Source organism: Bufo gargarizans, chromosome 1 (genome assembly GCF_014858855.1).
Source record: "Bufo gargarizans isolate SCDJY-AF-19 chromosome 1, ASM1485885v1, whole genome shotgun sequence".
NCBI classification, from domain to species: domain Eukaryota; kingdom Metazoa; phylum Chordata; class Amphibia; order Anura; family Bufonidae; genus Bufo; species Bufo gargarizans.
In genome coordinates this window covers 218,717,062-218,741,479 of record NC_058080.1, presented here as the reverse complement: position 1 = coordinate 218,741,479, position 24,418 = coordinate 218,717,062, and the positions used below count along the sequence as shown (strand labels likewise).

The window sequence follows — 24,418 nt, the reverse complement described above, 5'->3', positions numbered from 1 at the left end:
TCTATTTAACCAATCGATGTCTTGTTGGTCAAATTCAGGGATGTCAATATTATCCAAATATTGATCTATTTTTCCTCCCTGATTTTGGGACCCGGCTTGATATAATGTAGAAAAATACCTAGTAAATTCCTTTAGGATATCATCAGGGTCTCGTAAGATATTCCCTGCCTCTGTCCTAATTCCAGTAATATTGGAACCTCCCCTTTGATTTTTTACTATCATAGATAATGATCTGCTTGGCTTTCCGGACTCACTAAAACTCCTCAACTCTGAAAAAAACATTTTGTTTTGTGCTTTTTTGTATAAGTTTTGTTTATATTCCTCCTGTGCCTTTTTAAGTTGGAGTTGTTTTTCTATAGTATTTACAAAGATAATCTCATTCGTTATCCGGTTGAGCCTCCCTTCTATTTCTTTTTGGGTTTGGGCGAAAAGATTTTTCTGTTTCCTGATTTCATGAGAATATATACCCCGGAGGTATGCCTTAAGCGAGTCCCAAACCATATGAATATGTGTTGAATTAACATTATCCCTCCAAAAGAGTTTTATTTCTTCATTAATCTTATCTAGATCCCTTATCAATGTCATCCAATGGGGGTTAAGTTTAAAGATTCTATTTTGGTTTGGTTTCTTAGGGCTGTCCAGTATTACCATGACCGGGCTATGGTCAGAGATACCATGACATTCATGTTCGCCTATGGTCGTCAAGAGGGCCGGTACATCTTCTTGCACTGCTATTGGCAGGGGCAAAGGATAATCTTAGCGTTTATATATATTCCGCCCCCCTTTACTACTACTGTATTATGTAAATTGATGGCATATATTACAGCACGAGAGGAGTGCCCGGTGCTGGTGATGGGTGATTTCAACTCGGTCATGGACACCAAGAAAGATAGGACCTCCACCATAACTAACTATGAATCAAATCTGGGATCAAGTACAGTGCTATCCAGAATCAGTACGGAGATGGCTCTGGTCGATATCTGGCGATCCCTTTACGGAAATAAGCAGGTATTTTCTTGCTTTAGTAACACATATAGGTCCATGTCTCGAGTTGATCTGGCTCTTGCCAGCCCCGGGCTTATTAATAGGGTTATACATTAGGGTTCTTAATGAAATAACATTCGTCGCTATGGAGGAAAGGGATTTCAGGGACTCCACATGCGAATTTTACATGCATAGATTAATGCAGCGCGAATCGTCATAGCGCCTAATATGAATAGATAATGAGCATCAACATATGGCTATTTTCATCATATGCGCAAGAATAAGCTGCTCTAAATCATACGATTCTCTCTCCAAAATTCTCCCATATGTTAATACATTAGAGTTCGCAATGGGATGAAGTTCGCCGCTGTGGATGAAAGGGATTATTCATATGCGCTAATGCCAAAATAAACGCAAAGTTATCTGCTAACACAGGGAAAAGTATTGTCAGTTTAAGTTCCATTTCATCCCCGCAGACCTAGATCATTTTTACCAGATGTAAAGGCATTAACAGTCCCGGCGATTTTTCTAATTTACATAAGCCTTTCGTAACAATACCTTGGCAAACGTTGTGGCATCCGCTTAACTGAACTTTCTTATATTATGCTAGTTACCTGTTGCGCAAATATAAACCGCTCTTTTCTTTGCAGATATGCAATAAGCCTATTTAAACAGGTGAAAGCGAGAAGAAGTATATCAACCGGAGTAAATTATAAGTCTAATAAAGAAAAGGATGTATGTTTCAGTGCAGAAAAAAAAAATTAAGTAATTAAGATTATAGTTATCAGAATCGTCGAGAGTCCAGCCGCTCAATCTTCAGGTAATGGAAGTCTTCTTGGTGTAGCAACATTCCTTTTTCTTGCTCTTTGCAGTTTTGGGGTGCGAGGGATCTCCCATGGCAAGATATTCGGAAGCTCAGGAAAGGAAGTCATCCTTTGAAGCGGGTCCCAGTTTTCAATCGGAAGCGGTTGAATATCTAGTTGATGGTAAATCTTTTCCAGATCCTTGAACGAGGATATGAAAAGGCGACGACCTTCGTGGGAAAAGGAGAGGCCAAAGGGAAATGACCACCTGTAAAGGATCTTGTGAGCTCGCAGCCAGTCGGTAAGCGGTTTCAGGGCTCTACGCTTTTTAAGCGTCGATTGCGCCAAATCCTGGAATATGGCTATTTCATTTCCTTCCCATTGCAAGGACGGGTTATTTCTGGCGCTTGATAGAATTGCTTCCTTTACAGGAAATGAAAGGAACTTACAGACGATGTCCCGAGGAGGTTCATTAGGTTGCGGTTTGGGCCTTAAGGCTCTGTGCGCCCTTTCGATGGTTACCTCAAGAGCTGTGTCTGGGCCTAGAAGCTGTAGGCATATCTGCATCACCGACTCATGTATATCATTTGGGGTAACAGATTCGGGGATACCTCTGAATCGAAGATTATTCCTTCGTCCCCTATTCTCTTGGTCTTCTATGGCCGTGTGTAGCATGTTAATATGCGCATGGATGTCCGCCATATTTGAAGACATTTCTTTCTGATGAGTGGCGAGTGTAGATTGATTTTCTTCAAGCGATTCCACTCTTGTGCCTATATGGCGTATATCGCACCTAATCGCAGCCATTTCTGTACTTAGGGGTTCCAAGGCCTCAGCTAACGTTTCTCTCAGAAAGCTCCGAGATATTGGCATAGCTTCGGCGTCAGGGGATTTATCTCTACCTCCCTCAGCGCCGCGAGAAGCTTGTTGCTTGCAGTCAGAGGCCCTCGGTGTTCCGGGCGCCATCTTAGATTCTCTAGCTACGTAGGAAGAAGCAGCCTTTTTTATGAATTTCTCCATATCGCCTGTCTGAACCGTCGACTTGGCCGAACCAGAAGGGTCAGTAGGTTTTTGCCCACCGATCTTGACCATTTTATCGATCCAGAAAGCTGTTGACAGGGTGCTATGAGGGATATCTAGTCACGGAGCAGCACTTCACACCACCATCCACTCTCAGCGCAGGCTCCGCCCCATGTAGAAAGTGTCTTGGTGAGTAGTGGAGGACTTCCAGGCGAGAGTATATCTACTGCGGACACGCCGTGCTTCCCCTTGGGCTTGTGGGACGTGCACTGTTGCCGGGCAGATTTGCTGCGAGTGGGCCTGTTGCAGGGGAGGTTCCTGAGTGTGGCACTGGGCTCTGAGGGAATCTGTAACCGGGCATTGGACGTTGAGACGAGTATTTACTGGGGTATAAGGCTTTAAGGCAGTTTTTGACTGTTCTGTCCCCACATGAAGGCGAATGAAGGTGTAACTGATAATGACCTTGTGACTGTCTTACCTTCGTATCCAAGCAGTGGAGCAGACCGGACCGGCAGATGCTCAGGTTAGATGGACCCAGACGCAGACATGAGGATGCAATCAAACGTGGGTTTATTTGATCCAGAGCAGTGACATACGGGTATGCAATACAGTGATGCAGTAGATGCTGTGATGTGGATGTCTTTGCTGAGGCAACTGCTGAGGCAACTGCTGGTCAAAAACTGATGCCTTCACAAGCCAAGATGTGTGTCTCCAGTCACAAGGAGTGCAGCACTTAAAATGGCTACAGGAAGTGACAAGAACCAAGGCTGCAAAAACCATGCCCAGCAGAGAAAAACTTTATAGACAAGAAACAAGGCGTGCAGCATACAAATTCCGGCCAGCAGATGGCAGCAGAGAACAATACATAAAAACAACGTAGTAAAAGGAGATATAATAATACGGTGCAGGAATTAAATTTTAAAAGAACAGCACACCTATTTTCTTCAGTGTGCTATCCGCATTTTTTGTGGCTAGCACACTGACTTACTCATTCCTATGGGGCCATGCACATATCCACATTTGTTGCAATTCCGCATATTATAAAACATGTCCTACTCTGGTCCATTTTGCGGATGAAAATAGACATTTCTTTTAATGACAGTGAAAAAAAATATGCCCAATGCACACAGAAGGTATCTGTATTGCCTGTAGGTGGGGACAGACACGGACAGAGAGCCCTGACCTAGAACCCAGCCCACTTTCTCTACCTGCTTTCAGTTCAAGCCATCTGTAGCAAGACCGCAACTGGTGCAGAGACAGACAAAAACAACACACAGGGATAGTTGCACGAAAATGAGTCAGAACCAGGCGGACAATGCAGTACAAAAATGATAGACGGAGAGTAGTCCACAGACAAGCTGGGATGAACAGTACGAATCAAGTGAGACAGAGAGTGGTCAAAAGACAACCTGAAGTCAAAGGCACAAATAAATCCAAGAATCAACCCACTGTTAATCTCCCATAGCGCACGCCCTCTGTTGGGAGAGACAAAGCATTACATCCTGTTGCTAAGGATTATGTCGAGTCACCGGGGGGCGTGGCTAAGAAGTGCGTCTCTCCGGCTGCAGTCACGCCAAAGCTGGACATCTCGCCGCTGGAACCTGGATAGGTAAGTTTGTGACAGTATCCTTATTTTGTGAATCAGTGATATGGGGACCAAAATATGGATATGGTTGAGCGCATGAGGCATTATTCTGATTTCATATAGAGGTATAAGGATTTTTTTCTTCTGGTGCATTTCAAACCAATCCATCTGTAAAAAAGAAAATATGTAGATATGTAGACTGATCCTTTAGATGCAGTATGAACAGTGCTATTCTGCCCTGGAAACATTGAGCTTCATTAAAACAGTAGGAAGACAGTCTGCCTATTTGAATTTTGATAAATGAGGCCCATTGATTCTAGGGGAGAATAGCTGCATAGTAATGGTACCAGAGGGAGCATGGGACACGGGCAAGCTGAGTGCATGGGGTCTAATACATAGTGAAAGTGCTGTTGATACTTAAAGGGGTTGTCCCACAAAAAATATTCTACAGTTTTCAAACCAGCACATGGGTCAGAATACTTTTTGTAATTGCATGTGATTAAAGATTTAGCATAGCCACGGAGCTATTCAATAAAATCTATCTGTATAGCGCCACCTGCTGTTTGTTTGTTCTTATTTCTTTGACCTGCTTACGGAGATGGCCACAAATGCTCGGTTTCATCCTTTTATCTGCCTCCTGAGCTGTGGTAGGGACAGCATGGACACACCTCATCAACTGCAGCAGAAAAGACAATCTCCTTGAGCTGTCAGCTCGATATAAAGCAAGAAGAGCAATGAATGCAGAGATCTCTGGATCCATGTGAGGTACAGGTCTGGTTCTAGCTTTGATGGAAATAGATCAGGTACATTACATTAATCATGGGATAACCCCTTTAAGCTGGGATAACCATTTCACTTAATTTTTTTAAACATAAATACATGTCTTACTTTTTCTTCGCTGTTGTTAATTTACTAGCTGATCAGGCAGAGCCCCCATTTATTGAATGCCTTTCAAGTACCATACAAAAAATCATATCCACGCATTCTGTATATTGCTTTTTAAAGGAGTTCTCCGGCCTAAAACTTTTTTTTTGCTAAAAAAGAACTAACCTGTGGAGGAAAGAGTATTACTAATATACAGTACTTACCTTCCACAGTGCAGCTGTTCTTGCGATCTGGATCTTGGTCATGTGGTCCCTCTAGCCATCTTTTTCTCTTCTTCCGGACGAAGTCCATCTCCCTGTCTTCCGGACCTCTCTTCCTTTCTCTAGCAGGAGACAGGTTTGTCACTAATGACGTCACTGCCTTCTGCTGGAGACAGCTCCGCCCGGCCGTCAACACAGCGCACTACGCTAAATGCTAGTGCGCATGCGCAGTACCGCCATCTGTACCGTACAGGCTTCTATGTGAAGCCTGTATTGACTCCTGCACAGCGCGATGTAAGCAGAATGGCACAAGAGGGGCATAGAATAGCACTGTTATGGGGGCACTGTGGAGGTCGCTGTTATGGGGGCACTGTGGAGGTCACTGTTATGGGGGCACTGTGGAGGTCACTGTTATGGGGGCACTGTGGAGGTCACTGTTATGGGGGCCCTGTGGAGGTCACTGTTATGGGGGCACTGTGGAGGTCACTGTTATGGGGGCACTGTGGAGGTCACTGTTATGGGGGCACTGTGGAGGTCACTGTTATGGGGGCACTGTGGAGGTCACTGTTATGGGGGCACTGTGGAGGTCACTGTTATGGGGGCACTGTGGAGGTCACTGTTATGGGGGCACTGTGGAGGTCACTGTTATGGGGGCACTGTGGAGGTCACTGTTATGGGGGACCTGATGACACACTGTTATGGGGGATCATCGGATGACACACTGTTATAGGAGATCAGCGGATGACACTGTTATGGGGGAACTGTGGATGACACTGTTATGGATGCACTGTGGACATCACTTATGGATGCACTGTGGACATCACTGTTACGGATTCACTGCGGATGACACACTGTTATGGGAGATCTGCGGATGACACAATGTTATGGGAGATCTGCGGATTACACTTATGTGGGATCTGTGGATGTCACTGTTACGGGTGCTTGGTATGAGTAATAGGGCTCGTACACAGAACCGTATATGCTTTGCGGTCTGCAAGTCGCGGATCCACTAAATGTGGTTACTGTCCGTGTGCGATTCACATTATTTTGCAGTCCCTTTAAGTTCTTTGGGTTTTAGATCTGCATTATGAGGACCAGAATAGGACATGTTCTATCTTTCACAGAACTGACACACGGATGTGGAAAGCACATGGACGTCAGTGTCTTTTTTACATCCGTATGTCAGTTCCAGTAAAAACAGAACATGTCCTATTCTGGTCCTCAAAATGAGCACCTCAAATCCATCAAACTCAATGGGACTACAAAAATGTGGATCGCAAAATGGATACGGTCCTGTGCATAAGGGTTTAGATACACAGCTCAGCAGGCAGGATCATACAAAATGGGATTAGATACACATTTTAGCAATGTCAGTGATGGGATTAGATACACCGCTCTGCATGCTGTATCACACAGGATAGGATTAGATACAGATGTAATTGGATATGATGCGTTTATCACACTCTGGAGATGGTGAGGGCAGAGCCTGTGAATGGTCAGTGATGGGATTAGATACATAGCTCAGCAGGCTGTATCACCCAGTATAGGATTAGATATAGATGTGAGGGCAGAGCCTGTGGACTGTCAGTGATGGGATTTAGACACTGGATGAGAAGTATATTCATGTCTCTGTGCAGAAAGATGGACACAGGAGTTATACTGAGGGTAGCAGCTTCATGCAGAGCACTGTGGGGGGCGTGTCCAGCCTGTGACTCATCACTGTGCAGTGCAGCCAGGCTTGTGTATCAATAAAGTTTTGTATTCAACAAAACAAGAAGGGAAGAAAGTAAACAGATCTGCCAGGATAATGTGATGTCTTCTAGGGGGAGGAAGGAAAGCTCAGACTTGAAAAACAGGTATTGGGGGCCTATGTTTGCATGGTGAGGGGTGTTAGGAGTATATAAAAATAATTTTGATTTTGGGAGCGGACAACCGCTTTAATAAATTTTTTTGATATTTTAGTATAATTAAATTTATATTTGTCATGTTTATTAACCGCTTAAGGACATACCGGTACGCCCTGTTTCCCGAGTCCTTAAGGGGGCCTGTCACAACGCCGGGGGTCATGTGACCCCCCGTATCGGCGATCGCCGCAAATCGCAGGTCAATTCAGACCTGCGGTTTGCGACTTTACCTGCGTTTTGCGGCGGCGATCGGGCGGTGCTATCTGGTCCCCATGCGGCTGTAGGGGGGACCCGATGGCATGGAAGGCAGCGCTATGTCTAAGGAAGGCATCACGCTGCCTTCCGGTGAAGAGCCTGTGTTACACACTGTATTGAAGAGCCTGTGTTACACACTGTATTACTCATACAGCCAATACATTCCAATACAGAAGTATTTAAATGCATTGTAAAAGGATTAGACCCCCAAAAGTTCAAGTCCCAAAGTGGGACAAAAAATAAAGTGAAAAAAAAAGTTGGAAAAAATAAAGTTTTCCTCCCCAAAAATTAAAAGTTTCAAGTAAAAATAGACAAAAACGTCATTTTCCCCAAATAAAGTTAAAAAAAAATGGTAAAAAATAGGGGGAAAAAAATAAATAGACATATTAGGTATCGCCGCGTCCGTATCGACCGGCTCTATAAACATATCACATGACCTAACCCCTCAGATGAACACCGTAAAAAATAAAAACTGTGCTAAATAAACTTTTTTTGTCACCTTACACCACAAAAAGTACAACAGCAAGCAATCAAAAAGGCGTTTGCCCACCAAAATAGTACCAATCTAACCGTCACCTCATTCCGCAAAAAATGAACCCCTGAGACAATCACCCCAAAAATAAAAAAAACTATGGCTCAGAATATGGAGACACTAAAACATCATTTCTTTTGTTTTAAAAAAGCTGTTATTGTGTAAAACTTACTTAAATAAAAAAGTATACATATTTGGTATCGCCGCGTTCGTATCGCCCGACTCTATAAAAATATCACATGACCTAACCCCTCAGATGAACATCGTAAAAAAATAAAAATAAAAACTGTGCTAAAAATAAACCATTTTTTGTCACCTTACATCACAAAAAGTGTAATAGCAAGCGATCAAAAAGTCATATGCACCCCAAAATAGTGCCAATCAAACAGTCATCTCATCCCGCAAAAAATCATACCCTACCCATGGTAATCGCCCCAAAACTGAAAAAATTATGGCTCTCAGATAATGGAAACACTAAAACATGATTTTTTTTGCTGCAAAAATGAAATCATTGTGTAAAGCCTAGTTCACACGAACTTTTTTTTGCGAGTGTACCGGCCTTTTTTTTGTGTTCCGCATACGGAACCAGTCATTTCAATGGTTCCGCAAAAAAAACTGAATGTGTCCCGTATGCATTCCGTTTCCGTATTTCCGTTTTTACGTTCCGTTGAAAGATAGAACATGTCCTATATTTGGCCGCTAATCACGTTCCTTGGCTCCATTAAAGTCAATGGGTCCGCAAAAAAAACGGAACACATACGGAAATGCATCCGTATGTCTTCCGTATCTGTTCCATTTTTGCTGAACCATCTATTGAAGATGTTATGCCCAGCCCAATTTTTTCTATGTAATTACTGTATATGCCATACGGAAAAACGGAACAGAAACGGAAACACAACGGAACTCAAAAACGGAACAACGGATCCGTGAAAAACGGACCGCAAAAAACTATAAAAGCCATACGTTCGTGTGAACTAGGCCTAAAACTTACATAAATAAAAAAAAGTATACATACTAGGTATCGCCGCATCTGTGAAAACCTGATCTATAAAAATATCACATGATCTACCTGTCAGATGAATGTTGTAAATAACAAAAAATAAAAACGGTGCCAAAACAGCTATTACTTGTTATCTTGCCTCACAAAAAGTGTAATATAGAGCAACCAAAAATCATATGCACCCAAAACTAGTACCAACAATACTGCCACCTATCCCGTAGTTTCTAAAATGGGGTCACTTTTATGGAGTTTCTACTCTAGGGTTGCATCAGGGGGGCTTCAAATGGGACATGGTTTAAAAAAAAAAAAACAGTCCAGCAAAATCTGTCCTCCAAAAAACGTATGGCATTCCTTTCCTTCTGCGCCCTGCCGTGTGCCCGTACAGTAGTTTACAACCACATATGGGGTGTTTCTGTAAACTACAGAATCAGGGCCATAAATATTGAGTTTGGTTTGGCTGCTAACCCTTGCTTTGTAACTGGAAAAAAATTATTAAAATGGAAAATCTGCCCAAAAGTGAAATTTTGAATTTGTATCTCTATTTCCCATTAATTCTTGTGGAACACCTAAAGGGTTAACAACGTTTATAAAATCAGTTTTGAATACCTTGAGGGGTGTAGTTTCTAGAATGGGGTCATTTTTGGGTGGTTTCTATTATGTAAGCATTGCAAAGTGACTTCAGACCTGAACTGGTCCATAAAAATTGTTTTTTTGAAAATTTCTGAAAAATTTCAAGATTTGCTTCTAAACTTCTAAGCCTTGTAACATGCCCAAAAAATAAAATATCATTCCCAAAATGATCCAAACATGAAGTAGACATATGGGGAATGTAAAATAATAACTATGTTTGGAGGTATTACTATGTATTATAGAAGTAGAGAAATTGAAACTTGGAAATTTGCAATTTTTTACATTTTCTTGGTAAATTTGGTATTTTTTTATAAATAAAAATGATTTTTTTTACTTCATTTTACCATTGTCATGAAGTACAATATGTGATGAAAAAACATTTTTAGAATGGCCTGGATAAGTCAAAGCGTTTTAAAGTTATCAGCACTTAAAGTGACACTGGTCAGATTTTCAATAAATGGCCAAGTCCGTAAGGTGAAATAGGGTCGAATCCTTAAGGGGTTAAAGGGAGTCTATAACGTCATTTTCACCAATATAACTAACATCATTGTGCCACAGAAGATTTCAAACACATTCCAAGTGTATATAGTATATATTTTGTCCAGAAAAAGTGCTTTTATTCTGCTGGAAACAGCTCCCAAGTGTCCAGCTGGACGGGCTTTGCTGTTCCAAGTACCCAAAGCAAACCAGATTAAAGAAGGAGGGCTGCTTTAGCTGCTCATATTTTGGGATTGGTAGCAGCTAGAGATATAGGCCTGGTCTTGTTTGAAAACGTTATATGAATTATCCCAATCCCAAGATATGAGCAGCTAAAGGCCTTCTTCTTTATTCTGGTTTGCTTTGGACACTTGGATCAGCAATGTCCGCCCAGTTTATTACTATGTACACATGGCCAAATCAGATTTTTTTTTTGAGGGGTGATGGGAGGCAGGGTAGCATTAAGTCTTACATAAATGGGTAGATCCATGTCAATGTCTTATCAATGACCCCTTCAAGTGTCATGCTTTATTTGTATATCTCCTACCTACAGGAGAAGGAGATAACAAGAGATTAGATGATATGTGTAAAGGGATGTTCACACAGAGGTTTCTACCAGCTGAATGTTGTTGCAGGCAATGTGCTGAAATGCAGCTTAGTCATTTCTGCCTCCCATTCTTTTCAATAGGGGGCAGTGCTAACGATCTCAGAGTGGCTGTAACCACACCAAGAAGGGAGATGTCCTGTGTCCATGCAAATATTACACTTAAAGAAAACCACTGTGTGAACAGCCCCTTAGGTTATAAAGAGTTTTTCAAAGCATTGTTGGTACTAATAGGATGGGTCACACACTGCGTATGATTAATATCCTTTAAAAATGAACATTATTTCACAATACATATATGTGAACCAGCAGGGACTAACCACAGTTGCTCACCACCCTGCTGACAATCTCATAACAGTAGTGATGGGCAATAGTACAGAAAATGACCACAATAGATGTTGTGAATAAGTCCTAAAGCGGGTACAAAAGGTCACAAGTTTTTGAAGTATACTCCTCCTGAGGAAGCAAACACACTCGAAACGCGCATTGAGGAGTGCCATCACCCAGCTGTCATCTCTAGTTTCTCTTGGTATGTTGCTCTACATGTTATTTGCACCGCATGGCTAGTAGACTTGGTTGATCTTTGCTATGATTGTGTTGCTTTGACTATCGTATGGCATATGTACCCTGGCATTTATACTTCAAAAACTTGTGACCTTTTGTACCCGCTTTGGGACTTATTCACAACATCTATTGTGGTCATTTTCTGTACTATTGCCCATCACTGAGCTACTGTGGTTAGTCCCTGCTGGTACACATATATGTATTGTGAAATAATGTTCATTTTTAAAGGATATTAATAAACTTGACATTTTATTATTCATACTCAGTGTGTTACGCACTCCTTTCTTGTTGGGATATATTGTATATTTTGGGAGTGTACCATTCAATTGAGACCGTTGGTTATTCACTAATAGGATGGGGTTGGTGTAGAGCAGGGGTGCACAACCTTTTCTGGTTGGGGGCCACGTTGTGAGCCTGAACCAATTCCAAGGGCCGAAAATAAAACTTAAAGGGGTATTACCAACTGAAATACTATTTTTATGGCATATTGAACATACAGTATGTATCATAAATGTCTAGTTACACTTCCAGGACTCCCATCTAATGGGAAAATACATGAAAGATACATGTAAGCAGTCACAAGACATAGACATACATGTCTGTTACCAGATGGTTGGGGGCCGCACAGAATGGTATTGAGGGACGCATGTGGCCCCCGGGCTGCAGGTTCTGCACCCCTGGTGTAGAGGATCATTATTAGACAATAATGGACCTTATAAGGAAATAAATATCTAGGACACTATGAGGAGATATATATACAGTACAAGGGCACTATAAGGACATGTATACAGGGGGCACTATAAGGCTATTGTAGATAATGGGGTAACTAAGGGAGGCATTACATGTTCAGGGGGGCACTACAGATGGGCACTATAAATACTGCGGGCACTGTGGGAGGCATATTATATACCGAGGGCCCTGCAGGGGTTGGCATAAAAAAAAGCCTATGAAATTGATTCTGTTTTAATGGCCATTACAAAGTGATGCAGAACGGACGATTAAAATGGATAAGCGGACAGAAAATGTATACATTAATGCAAAATGGCCATGAAAACTGTCACGTGTATGTACAGTAGCCTTGGTAAAAAGTAATGGTGCTCATCAGCAATGAATTAACACATCTAAGATGGCAGGTAACAGATGTGCGGCGCAGAGGGGAGGGAAGAGGGGTGCCCTTCCACTAGGGAGAGGGAGGAGTGGTGACCCCTAACTCATCTGGCACTGGCACCTGGCTGCCTGACATCCCTAGGATGGGCTGCTAACCCGTACCCTGATCACGTGCCTCGTCCCTGGCTTACCCTAAAATAAGCCCTAGGTAGTGAATTGGGCGGTGGGAGCACTAGTCCTCACCACTGACACCTAGGGTAACAACACAAATAAACAATCCCACAAGGGAGACAACAACAACAGGAGTGAACCAGCAATCCAACAGCTCCAGTTCCAACGGCTCCACAGCAACAGTTGTCCACCTGAGGTCAGACTAGAAGATATGGAAGAAGGTCTATATCTGGCAACAAGGGAAGCAGAAAGGGAGAATATATATAGCTGAGAATGGCTGACAGAAGAGCTGAAAGGCAAAGCTACAGATTCCTAAGCCTAAGCAGGAAAACCTGGACCGGAATCCATTCTCACCATTAGGTCATGGAAAAATCCCATTGATAAACCGAACTCGTAGCCACCCGCTGCAACCTTCTGACCCAAGGCACAACAGGGTCAGCGATAGGTCATGACACCCTCGTGACATGAATGGACTGCATAGTTCAGATTTCCCAGAGTTCCTCTACAAAGCTCAGGTTATGCTATAAGGCAGTGTTCCTCAACTCCAGTCCTCAGAGGCCCACCGGCAGTTAAGTTTTTCCGGACTTGCATAGTATTTAGCAGGTGATAAAATTAGTGTCAATGTATCAGGACTTACCACAGGTATTCATTCTGTGGGATATTCTCAAATCATGACCGACAGTTGGGCCCCTGAGGACTGGATCTCGGGAACTTTGTACATTTCTCAGAAACTTCCATGATACATTTTGCTTATCTTCTTGTGCGAAAACCATCATCTTCTCTTACCTACAGCACATAAAATATGTTTCCAGTGTCTTATTCTAAGTGTTTATCCACTCACAAATGTTCTCTTTCCTGATACTATTTTCCTGTTCTACTGGTTTATAAACAAACACGACTTCCATGTGGGTCCTAAATATACAGTAAATCAAACTACAGACAGTATCACAGATGCCATCTGTGTATAGTATATTTGTTACTAATCCATTGCGTAGAAAATTAAAAGTTTGTGGCGTAAAAACATCACAAGTGTTGTTAAATGCGACATTTTGTGACAAGAGTCTCAAATTTTGTGAACCTACTCATACCACTTTTGGAAGTGGAGTGAGAAATCGGTTAGGTTTCAATGGCTCAATGCCCGTGCTGTGGACCATGCAAACCCATTGACTTGAATAAGTCCTCTATCCGCAACATACGGCCAAAGATAGAACATGTTCTATCTTTTTGCGGTGCTGAGGTATGACCAGGAAGCCCACGGAAGTGCTTCGTAGTGCTTCCGTTGGCTACCGATCTGAGTCCTCCACTCCGCAACAGATAGGTGAAAACACTGTTAATGAAATTTATTTTATAAGCCATGTTCTGTTTGCATGTTAAGCCTTTTTTATCACTGAGCTGTCTGACTTGTTTCAGTAACGCTGGGTTCACACCTGAGCGTTTTACAGCGCGTTCCTACGCGCTGTAAAACGCACAACAGGCAAGAACCAATGATTCCCTATGGGAAGGGTTCACACCTGGGCGTTTTACAGCGCGTACGATCGCGCTGTAAAACGCCCGACGCTCAAACAAGTACAGGAGCTTTTTTTGGCGCGTTTGACGCGCGTTTGGGCCATAGACTCTTTGGACAATACTGCTGTCAATCACCCAAACGCGCGTCAAACGCGCGTTCACTATTAAAAAAAACGTGCATAAAACGCGCGACAAAAACGCACATAGAAACGCGCGTTTGAGAAACGCCTAGGTGTGAACCCAGCGTAAGACATTGCAATGCATGCAGGATAATAGTTGCTCAATTAAAACCAAATGATAAATAATTAATGTGACAAAAAAAAATGTTGTGCTATTATATACCTGGGTCTGATTGTAGCTCCAGTGACCTGATCTGGTGATAATTCACATTTTACGACATAACTCCTCCTAAATGGATTTCCGGTTTGCACCAACATCCTTTAAAAGGGTTGCCCGGTTACTGATAATGATCTATCCAAACGATAGTTCAGCAATATCAGATGGCAAACATGTAAACAGTGAAGAGAATGCAGAGCTCTCTTCATATGGCTGATTGGTGGGGGTGCTAGCAATCGGGCCACAGCCATTCTGATATTGATGACCTATCCTGAAGATAGCTCATCGGTATAGGAAAATGGAAAACCCCTGGGTGAGATGCACACCCCTATCATGCACTTCATCACACACCCTACAAATTCATATTTCTGATTAAACTTTCATTTCTAAGACTTTATATTGTATACTGTTATAGTAATTAGGTTAATTTTGATGTCAAACTTTTCATGCTGCTAAAGTCTTTATACCCAGCAATGACAAATAAAAACTGAAAATGTGTTTCACACATTCCCTCTAATCAGACAAGTGCTAATGACATTTATTATATTTGTCAGTTTGCTCTTTACATTATATAGAGCTAAATAATGATATTATTTTCTGTATTTGCACTGATAATGCTATGTCTATTTTGTCTTTAAAACATTGAGCTATGTGTTATGTCATTGTTTTTTCCATTATTTTCTCCTTTATTGTATTCATGCATTAATAAACTGATAAGATGCTGCTTATTATAGCATACTCAATGTGGATAAAAGACTATGATAGAACTTCCTGCATATTGAAGAATTTATTTGTATTGTAAAGACTTAGAAAAAACTGTCTGCCTCAACAAAAGCATCTGCCTTCTAGGGATCTTATATTGGTCCTCTAATTCATCGTAATAAAATGTAACAAGATGGGCTTGAATGGTAGTGACTAGGGATGAGCGGACCCGTGGATGTTGGGGGTTCGCCGGGTTCGCTGAACATCAGGTCAAAGTTCAGGACCCAAACTTAACCCAAACTCGAACCCCATTGAAGTCAATGGGGATCCAAACTTTGGTACATTAAAAAATAGTCATAGTAAGGGCTAGAGGGCTACAAAAGGAAGCAAAATGGGCTTAAGAGCAGAAAAATTGCCCTGCAAACAGATGTGCATAGAGAAATGATTTAAAGGATAACTGTCACACTTAGACCCTAATTTCAATTTTCATATATGTAGTTACTAATAACATGATATTCCAGAATCAGTTACTATAAGACTGACTTACCCCATATTCAATAAGATTCAGCCCTTAGCAACCAGTCTGCATAAAACTGCAATTTCACTATTAAGCCTACACCCTGAGGCTTATCCCGCCTGCCCTCACTAGCCAGTAACAATAGCCCCCCAAAAGTGTCAGTAACCAGAGCCCTCCCCCTAAAGGGTTAATCTCCTGCAGCACAAAGGGGTCCTCTTACCACATGTTGCTTTCATTTATACACTGAGCAGACGGCAGATCTCCCTTCCCTGGTCTGTGCTGCTTCACCTCTGCATTGTCCAGCTCTGCTGAGTGAGGGAGCGTCTGCCAAGTGCAGGGACAGGGAGAAGTGCACACAGCCCAGGCACTGTTATCAGCTGCTGGGGAGGACCTGGCTTTAATCATTTACTTACAGTCCCTGGCTGTCAGTAATGTGACCCTGCACGCAGCTTGCTTCTGCGTCCTCCATCCTTCAACACAGAGGACGGACAACGCCTAGCAACACTATTTTAAGCAGAGGTAAAAATAGGTAGTACAGGGAACAAAAATGTGGAATTAAGGGGTAATTGAATACACAGTGAAAAGTTGAAATACGGCCACCAAGGAGATATTAATCACCACAATCCAATACTCAAAAAATAATGAAAAATATGACAGTTATACTTTAATATTACAATAGAATATAAAAAAATTAAAAAATAATAATCTTGAACTAGGAGGCGGAGGTCAAAGTAAAGTAGGAGGTTGAGGAGGCGGTAGGCGTTGGCGGTGTTTGGAGGAGGAGATAGCCAGGAAGTTTTTTTCTTTTTTTCTTAATTTTTTTATAAATTTGGGAAGGCCCCAAAACATTGGGAAATGGAAAAGAGAACTCAAAGAAAAAGTGCGCTGGAGTATAACAATGGCTGGGTGCAGCCGGTATACTTGTCTATTCAGCACAAGGTACGGACAAGTCTTGTGGGATCCATGCCTGGTTCATTTTAATGAACGTGAGCTTGTCCACGTTGGCTGTGGACAGACGGCTGCGCTTGTCTGTGATCACCCTCCCTGCTGTGCTAAACACACATTTGGACAATACACCGGCTGCAGGGGAGGCCAGCACCTCCAAGGAGTAAAGGGCAAGCTTAGGCCATGTGCCTAATTTGGAGACCCAGAAGTTGAAGGGGGCAGACCCATCAGTCAGTACGTGTAGGTGTGTGCACACGTACTGTTCCACCATGTTGATAAAATGCTGCCTCCTGCTAAGACGTTCCATATCAGCTGGTGGTGCTGGTTGTTGTGACGTGCTGACAAAGCTTTTCCACATTTCAGCCATGCTAACCCTCCCTTGTGAGGTGCTGGTGGTGTCCCAGCTGCGTTGGCGACTTCTTCCTCCTCTGTCTTCCCCTTGTGCTTCCACTGCCATCAGCAGCGCGTTTACCAGTGTGCGCTTGTACTCGCGCATCTTCCGATCACGCTTCAGTGACAGAATTAAGGACGGCACGTTGTCCTTGTAGCGGGGATCCAGCAGGGTGGCCACCCAGTAATTAGCACTGGTTAGAATGTGGTCAACTCGGCGGTCATTGCGCAGGCACTGCTGCATGTAGTTGCTCATATCTGCCAGACTGCCCAGAGGCAACGACAAGCTGTCCTCTGTGGGAGGTGTATCATCTGTGTCCTCTGTCTCCCCCCAGCATGCTCCAGTGATGCCCATTAACTGCTTTGGGTGCCACCCTGCTGTGAGCACTGTTCCTCCTCCTCATCCTCCTCCTCCAGAACTGTGTCCTAGCTGGACAGTTGTGTACCTGGACTCTGTTGGTACAGGAATGCACCCTCCGAGCCACTTGTGAATGACTGGCCTGATAACCATAGATGTTCCCTCTTCTTCCTCCTCTTCCTCCTGTGCCACATTCTCTTCCATTATCGCCTGAAGCGTTTTTTCAAGACGACATAGAAGTGGGATAGTAACGCTGAGGACGGTGTCATCGGCACTGGCCATGTTGGTGGAATACTCCAAACAGCGTGACACAGCACACATGTCCCGCATGGAGGCCCACTCATTGGTGGTGAAGTGGTGCTGTTCCGCAGAGCGACTCACCCGTGCGTGCTGCAGCTAAAACTCCACTGCTGCTGCTCGCACAGTTTCTCCAGCATGTGCAAGGTGGAGTTCCACCTGTGGGTACGTCGCATATGAGGCGATAGGCGGGAAGGCCGAAGTTTCGCTGCAGCGCAGACAGGCGAGCAGCAGCAAGGTAAGGCTACTTTCACACTAGCGTTCGATCGGATCCGTTCTGAACGGATCCGATCATAATAATGCAGACGGAGGCTCCGTTCAGAACGGATCCGTCTGCATTATTTTAGCATATAACAGCTAAGTGTGAAAATAGCCTCGTACGGATCCGTCCAGACTTTCAATGTAAAGTCAATGGGGGACGGATCCGCTTGAAGATTGAGCCACATTGTGGCATCTTCAAACGGATCCGTCCCCATTGACTTACATTGTAAGTCTGAACGGATCCGCACGCCTCCGCACGGCCAGGCGGACACCCGAACGCTGCAAGCAGCGTTCAGCTGTCCGCCTGTCCGTGCAGAGGCGAGCGGAGCGGAGGCTGAACGCCGCCAGACTGATGCAGTCTGAGCGGATCCGCTCCATTCAGACTGCATCAGGGCTGGACGGCTGCGTTCGGGTCCGCTCGTGAGCTCCTTCAAACGGAGCTCACGAGCGGACCGACGAACGCTAGTGTGAAAGTAGCCTAAGAACGCCGGAAGCGTGCACAGATGCACAGACGGCCCGCACTTTCTGCAGCAGCTCTGACATATTAGGGTAATTTTTCAGGGACCTCTGCACCACCAAATTCAGCACATGCGCCAGGCATGGGATGTACGTCAAACCGGCTAGGCCCAGAGCTGCTACGAGATTTCGCCCGTTATCGCACACCACTAGCCCGGTCTTGAGGCTCAGTGGCACCAACCACTCATCGGTCTGTTGTTCCATGTGCGTCCACAGCTCCTGAGTGGTGTGGGGTTTTTACCCCAAACAAATGAGTTTCAAAACAGCCTGCTGTCGTTTCCCCCTGGCTGTGCTGAAGTTGGTGGTGCAGGTGTTACGCTGACTAGATGAGGAGGAAGTGGAGTAGGAGGCAACGAGAAACATCCTGCAATCCTCGGTGGCGGAAGGACGTGCACCAAACTGCTATCTGCCTCAGGCCCAGCCACCACTGCATTTACCCAGTGTGCAGTTAGGGAGATATAATGTCCCCACCCGTGCTTACTGTTCCACTTATCGATGGTTATGTGGACCTTGCCACAGATGGCGTTGCACAGTGCACACCTGATTTTGTCCACCACTTGGTTGTACAGGGCAGGGATGGCTCACCTGGAAAAGCAGTGGCGGTTAGGAACCACGTACTGTGGGACAGCTACCGCCACAAGGTTTTTAAAAGTCTCTGTCTCCACCAGACAGAATGACAGCAATTCAAAGGCCAGGAATTTTGAAATGCTGGCATTCAGGGCCAGGGATCGCTATTTGGGAGATGGACAGCTAAAGACTTCCGTGGGACAGTGTGGAGATGCTTGGCGATGGTGAAGGTGGTGGTGTTGCTGCCACATCCTCTGTTTGTGGAGTGGCAAGTGCCACTGTCACTCCAGAGGGGGAGGAAGAGGCAGAGCCTGCAGCAGATGAGGGAGCAGGAGGAGCCCAAGATCTTTTGTGGTTTTTGAGGTGTGTACTCCACTGCAGCTTGTGCTTTGCATTTAGATGCCTGGTCATACAGGTGGTGCTCAGGTTTAGAACATTTATGCCTCGCTCAAGGCTCCGATTTCACAGCGTGCAAACTACTCGTGCCTTGCGTACTGGCTAGGGGACGGCCACTCTGCTTTTGCACCCTGCTCCCTCTTTTGTTGTGCAGCTGGTGCTGTGTGATAACCACCTCTGCCTCTAAACTGCACACGTCATTTGCATGACATTGATTCCATGTGGGGTCTAGGACCTCATCATCCTCCACCCACTCCTCAACCCTGCCCTCCTTGCCAGTCTGCACACTGCAGAACGCCTCAGCAGTTGGCACCTGTGTTTTTTCATCATGAGAGACGTGCTGCAGTGGTCCTCCCATGTCAACATCCTGAAACATAAGTGGTTGGGCATCAGTGCAATCTCTTCCACTTCTGGGGCAGGGCTAGGCGAATGGCCCACGGAAACCCTGCCAGCAGAGTCATCCAAAAGCATAAGGCTGGGTTCGGACCTGAGCGTTTTACAGCGTGTTCCCACGTGCTGTAAAACGCTCAACAGGCAAGAACCAATGATTCCCTATGGGAATGGTTCTCACCTGAGCGTTTTACAGCGCGTACGATCGCGCTGTAAAACGTCCGACACCCCAAGAAGTACAGGAGCTTCTTTGGGGCGTCTTGTCGAGCGTTCCCGTACATAGACTTCAGCGGGAACGCGCGACAATGGGCGTTCGCTTGTCTCTGAATGCGTGATTGCAAACGCCCGTACAATCGCGCATACAGAGCGTACGTTCAGTACGCTCAGGTCTGAACCCAGCCTTAGAGATTGCTGCATGACTTGGGGCTCAGACTGCTTGCCTGATTTGCAAGGGGGTGAGGTGAAAGACAGATGCTTATGGGCTGCAGGTGCCAACTCTGCACTTTCAGCAGGGGACTAGGTGGGAGACAATGTGAAGGAACTGGAGGCACCATCAGCCACCCAATCTACTACTACATCTACTTGTTATGGCCTCACCATTCGTACACTGGTATTTGGGCCTACAAAACAAAATAATTCTGAACGTTCTGTAGCCTACGTACACCTGAGGAAAGCGTTTAATTTGGGCGTGTAGCTGGAACAGATCGACCACGTCTTCTCCCTGCAACCGGAGCTCCACCAACACCAGCAGCACCACGACCAGGGCCACGTCCCTTATTTGATGCTCTCCTCATTCTTTGAGGTCACCCACTGAACTAACAAACAGATTAACTTTTATTAATTTACCTGTCATGTATGCAGTGCAGGTGTACCGCACACAAAAGATGGGTATATGTCACCCACCAATCTAACAGACGGATTAACTATATTAATTTCCCTGTCACGTATGCAGTGCAGGTGTACCTCACACAAAAAATGGGCATATGTCACCCACTGATCTAACAGACAGATTAACCCCTGACATATATTTGTGTCAGGGGTACAAAGATGGTGCATTGCACACACAAAAGATCGCTACAGGTCACCCACAGAATTAACAGACAGATTAATTATTATATTTCTGTGTCAGGGGTGCAAAGCGTGTGTATTGCACCCACAAAAAAAAAATAAAAAAATCAGTATAGGTCACCCAAAGAATAAATAGCCAGATGAGATTCCTAATACTCTCCCTCACTTCAGCTGCCTGTTTACTGTCCCTGCACTACTCAGAGCTGACGAGCGGTTCTACATGTGATCAAGCTTGTATAGAGGCTGGATCACATGGAGCAGTGGCCTATCACAGCCATGCCATTACTAGGCATGGCTGTTATGGCTTCTAAGTTCAACAAGTTTTATTAAATGCCCGAACACCAAACTCAAACCCGAACCTTTGCTGCAAGGTTCGGGTCCGGGTACCCGAACCCGCAAAGTTCAGTACAGACCCGAACTTTGCTGTTCGGGTTCGCTCAATACTAGTAGTGACACGAGGTGTGCTATGAGTTCAAGGTCTTATGCACGTGAGGGTATTATACAGCTATGTACAACCTCTGAGAATGTATGGGAGGCCATACTGTAAACTTTTGCCTCCCATATAAAATTGGAAGCATAAAGAGGTGATTTCTATTAGATTCATATAGAATTTGTTCAAATTTGCTAATTTGCTAACATAATGCATACAGTATATTGTATGCATACACTGGAAGAAAAGCTGTAAAAATCCATGAGACTAATGAGCATACACATTTTCTGGTGGAGTTTACTTGGAAAAGTTATGGATTAACCACTAGCGACAGAAGAAATCCTAGTGTCAGCTTTAGATTGCTGCTGCAGATCCTCTTGATAATGCGTATCAGATTAACCATAGGCAAACCCTCAATTTAGGCCTCGTGTACACAAATCACGGATCCACTAGTAGCTATATAGTGAGCCTAATGCTCATCCAATGCCATAGCCTAAAATAACTAAATAAATGGATGGCTCTTAAAGGGGTTGTCTCACTTAAGCAAATAGCATTTATTTTATAGGGGCAGTAAACACAAGGCATTTACTAATGTATCGTGATTGTCCATATTGCCTCCTTTTCTGTCTGGATTCATTTTTCCATCACATTATGACCACCCTGCAATTCAGCAGCAGTGGTTGTGCTTGCACACTATAGGAAAAAGCACCAGCCTATGAGAGCTCCCACAGTCCCGGCCACCAGAGAGGCCAGCTCCTTTTCCTATACAGGTCCTTCTAAAAAAATTAGCATATTGTGATAAAGTTCATTATTTTCTGTAATGTACTGATAAACATTAGACTTTCATATATTTTAGATTCATTACACACCAACTGAAGTAGTTCAAGCCTTTTATTATTTTAATATTGATGATTTTGGCATACAGCTCATGAAAACCCAAAATTCCTATCTCAAAAAATTAGCATATCATGAAAAGGTTCTCTAAACGAGCTATTAACCTAATCATCTGAATCAACTATTTAACTCTAAACACCTGCAAAAGATTCCTGAGGCTTTTAAAAACTCCCAGCCTGGTTCATTACTCCAAACCGCAATCATGGGTAAGACTGCCGACCTGACTGCTGTCCAGAAGGCCATCATTGACACCCTCAAGCAAGAGGGTAAGACACAGAAAGAAATTTCTGAACGAATAGGCTGTTCCCAGAGTGCTGTATCAAGGCACCTCAGTGGGAAGTCTGTGGGAAGGAAAAAGTGTGGCAGAAAACGCTGCACAACGAGAAGAGGTGACCGGACCCTGAGGAAGATTGTGGAGAAGGACCGATTCCAGACCTTGGGGGACCTGCGGAAGCAGTGGACTGAGTCTGGAGTAGAAACATCCAGAGCCACCGTGTACAGGCGTGTGCAGGAAATGGGCTACAGGTGCCGCATTCCCCAGGTCAAGCCACTTTTGAACCAGAAACAGCGGCAGAAGTGCCAGACCTGGGCTACAGAGAAGCAGCACTGGACTGTTGCATGTCATTCGGAAATCAAGGTGCCAGAGTCTGGAGGAAGACTGGGGAGAGGGAAATGCCAAAATGCCTGAAGTCCAGTGCCAAGTACCCACAGTCAGTGATGGTCTGGGGTGCCATGTCAGCTGCTGGTGTTGGTCCACTGTGTTTTATCAAGGGCAGGGTCAATGCAGCTAGCTATCAGGAGATTTTGGAGCACTTCATGCTTCCATCTGCTGAAAAGCTTTATGGAGATGAAGATTTCATTTTTCAGCACGACCTGGCACCTGCTCACAGTGCCAAAACCACTGGTAAATGGTTTACTGACCATGGTATTACTGTGCTCAATTGGCCTGCCAACTCTCCTGACCTGAACCCCATAGAGAATCTGTGGGATATTGGGAAGAGAAAGTTGAGAGACGCAAGACCCAACACTCTGGATGAGCTTAAGGCCGCTATCGAAGCATCCTGGGCCTCCATAACACCTCAGCAGTGCCACAGGCTGATTGCCTCCATGCCACGCCGCATTGAAGCAGTCATTTCTGCAAAAGGATTCCCGACCAAGTATTGAGAGCATAACTGAACATAATTATTTGAAGGTTGACTTTTTTGTATTAAAAACACTTTTCTTTTATTGGTCGGATGAAATATGCTAATTTTTTGAGATAGGAAATTTGGGTTTTCATGAGCTGTATGCCAAAATCATCAATATTAAAACAATAAAAGGCTTGAACTACTTCAGTTGGTGTGTAATGAATCTAAAATATATGAAAGTCTAATGTTTATCAGTACATTACAGAAAATAATGAACTTTATCACAATATGCTAATTTTTTTAGAAGGACCTGTAGTATGCAAGCACGGCCACCACTGATGAACTGCAGGGTGGTCATAAGCCCTGGAAATGAGCAGTGTATAATGTGATGGAAAAATGAATCCAGCCAGCAAAGGAGGCAATATTGACAATCACAATACATTAGCGATTGCCTTGTATTAACTTTCTCTACATAATTAATGCTATTTGCTGAAGTGAGACAACCCCTTTAAGGCTTCACCATTAGGGTAAAATCTCATCTGCCCATAAAATTGTTCAATAGATTAAAAACGATAAGTCCAACACAGTTATAATAAAATTAACAACAATTGATAGTTAATTCTGTATTATTTATGTTAGTCAACATTGGTGTTACCAAGTAATGTTCAAAAATTCACATTCAAAGTATTCTTAATAATAAAATATTTGGCAATAATGCTCCACTGACCACTTAGAAGTTCACACTGTCCTATATTACCGATTTATATATTCCATCCCCAGAAGGCTATTGGAACGATGTATACCATTTGCTGAATAGCAGAGATGTCTTGGATGTTTAGTCCTTTAGGTCTGCATAACTGGTAGACTTCATTCATATTTTGGGACTGGTGCATGCACACTGGCGGTTAAAGGACACAGAGTCAATGAGGATCAACTGAAACTGTTGGTAACTAATGTGTATTCCACAAAGGAGTAGTGAGAGTGCAGTGTGAAATCT

The 24,418-nt window shown here is 43.9% G+C and overlaps 1 protein-coding gene across 1 annotated transcript in view; it reads left to right on the top strand.

Moving 5' to 3' along the window:
* Positions 1-24,418, top strand: part of LOC122946158 (2-hydroxyacylsphingosine 1-beta-galactosyltransferase-like) — a 176,934-nt gene that overhangs the window by 42,002 nt on the left and 110,514 nt on the right. The gene's annotated exons all lie outside the window — the stretch shown is intronic.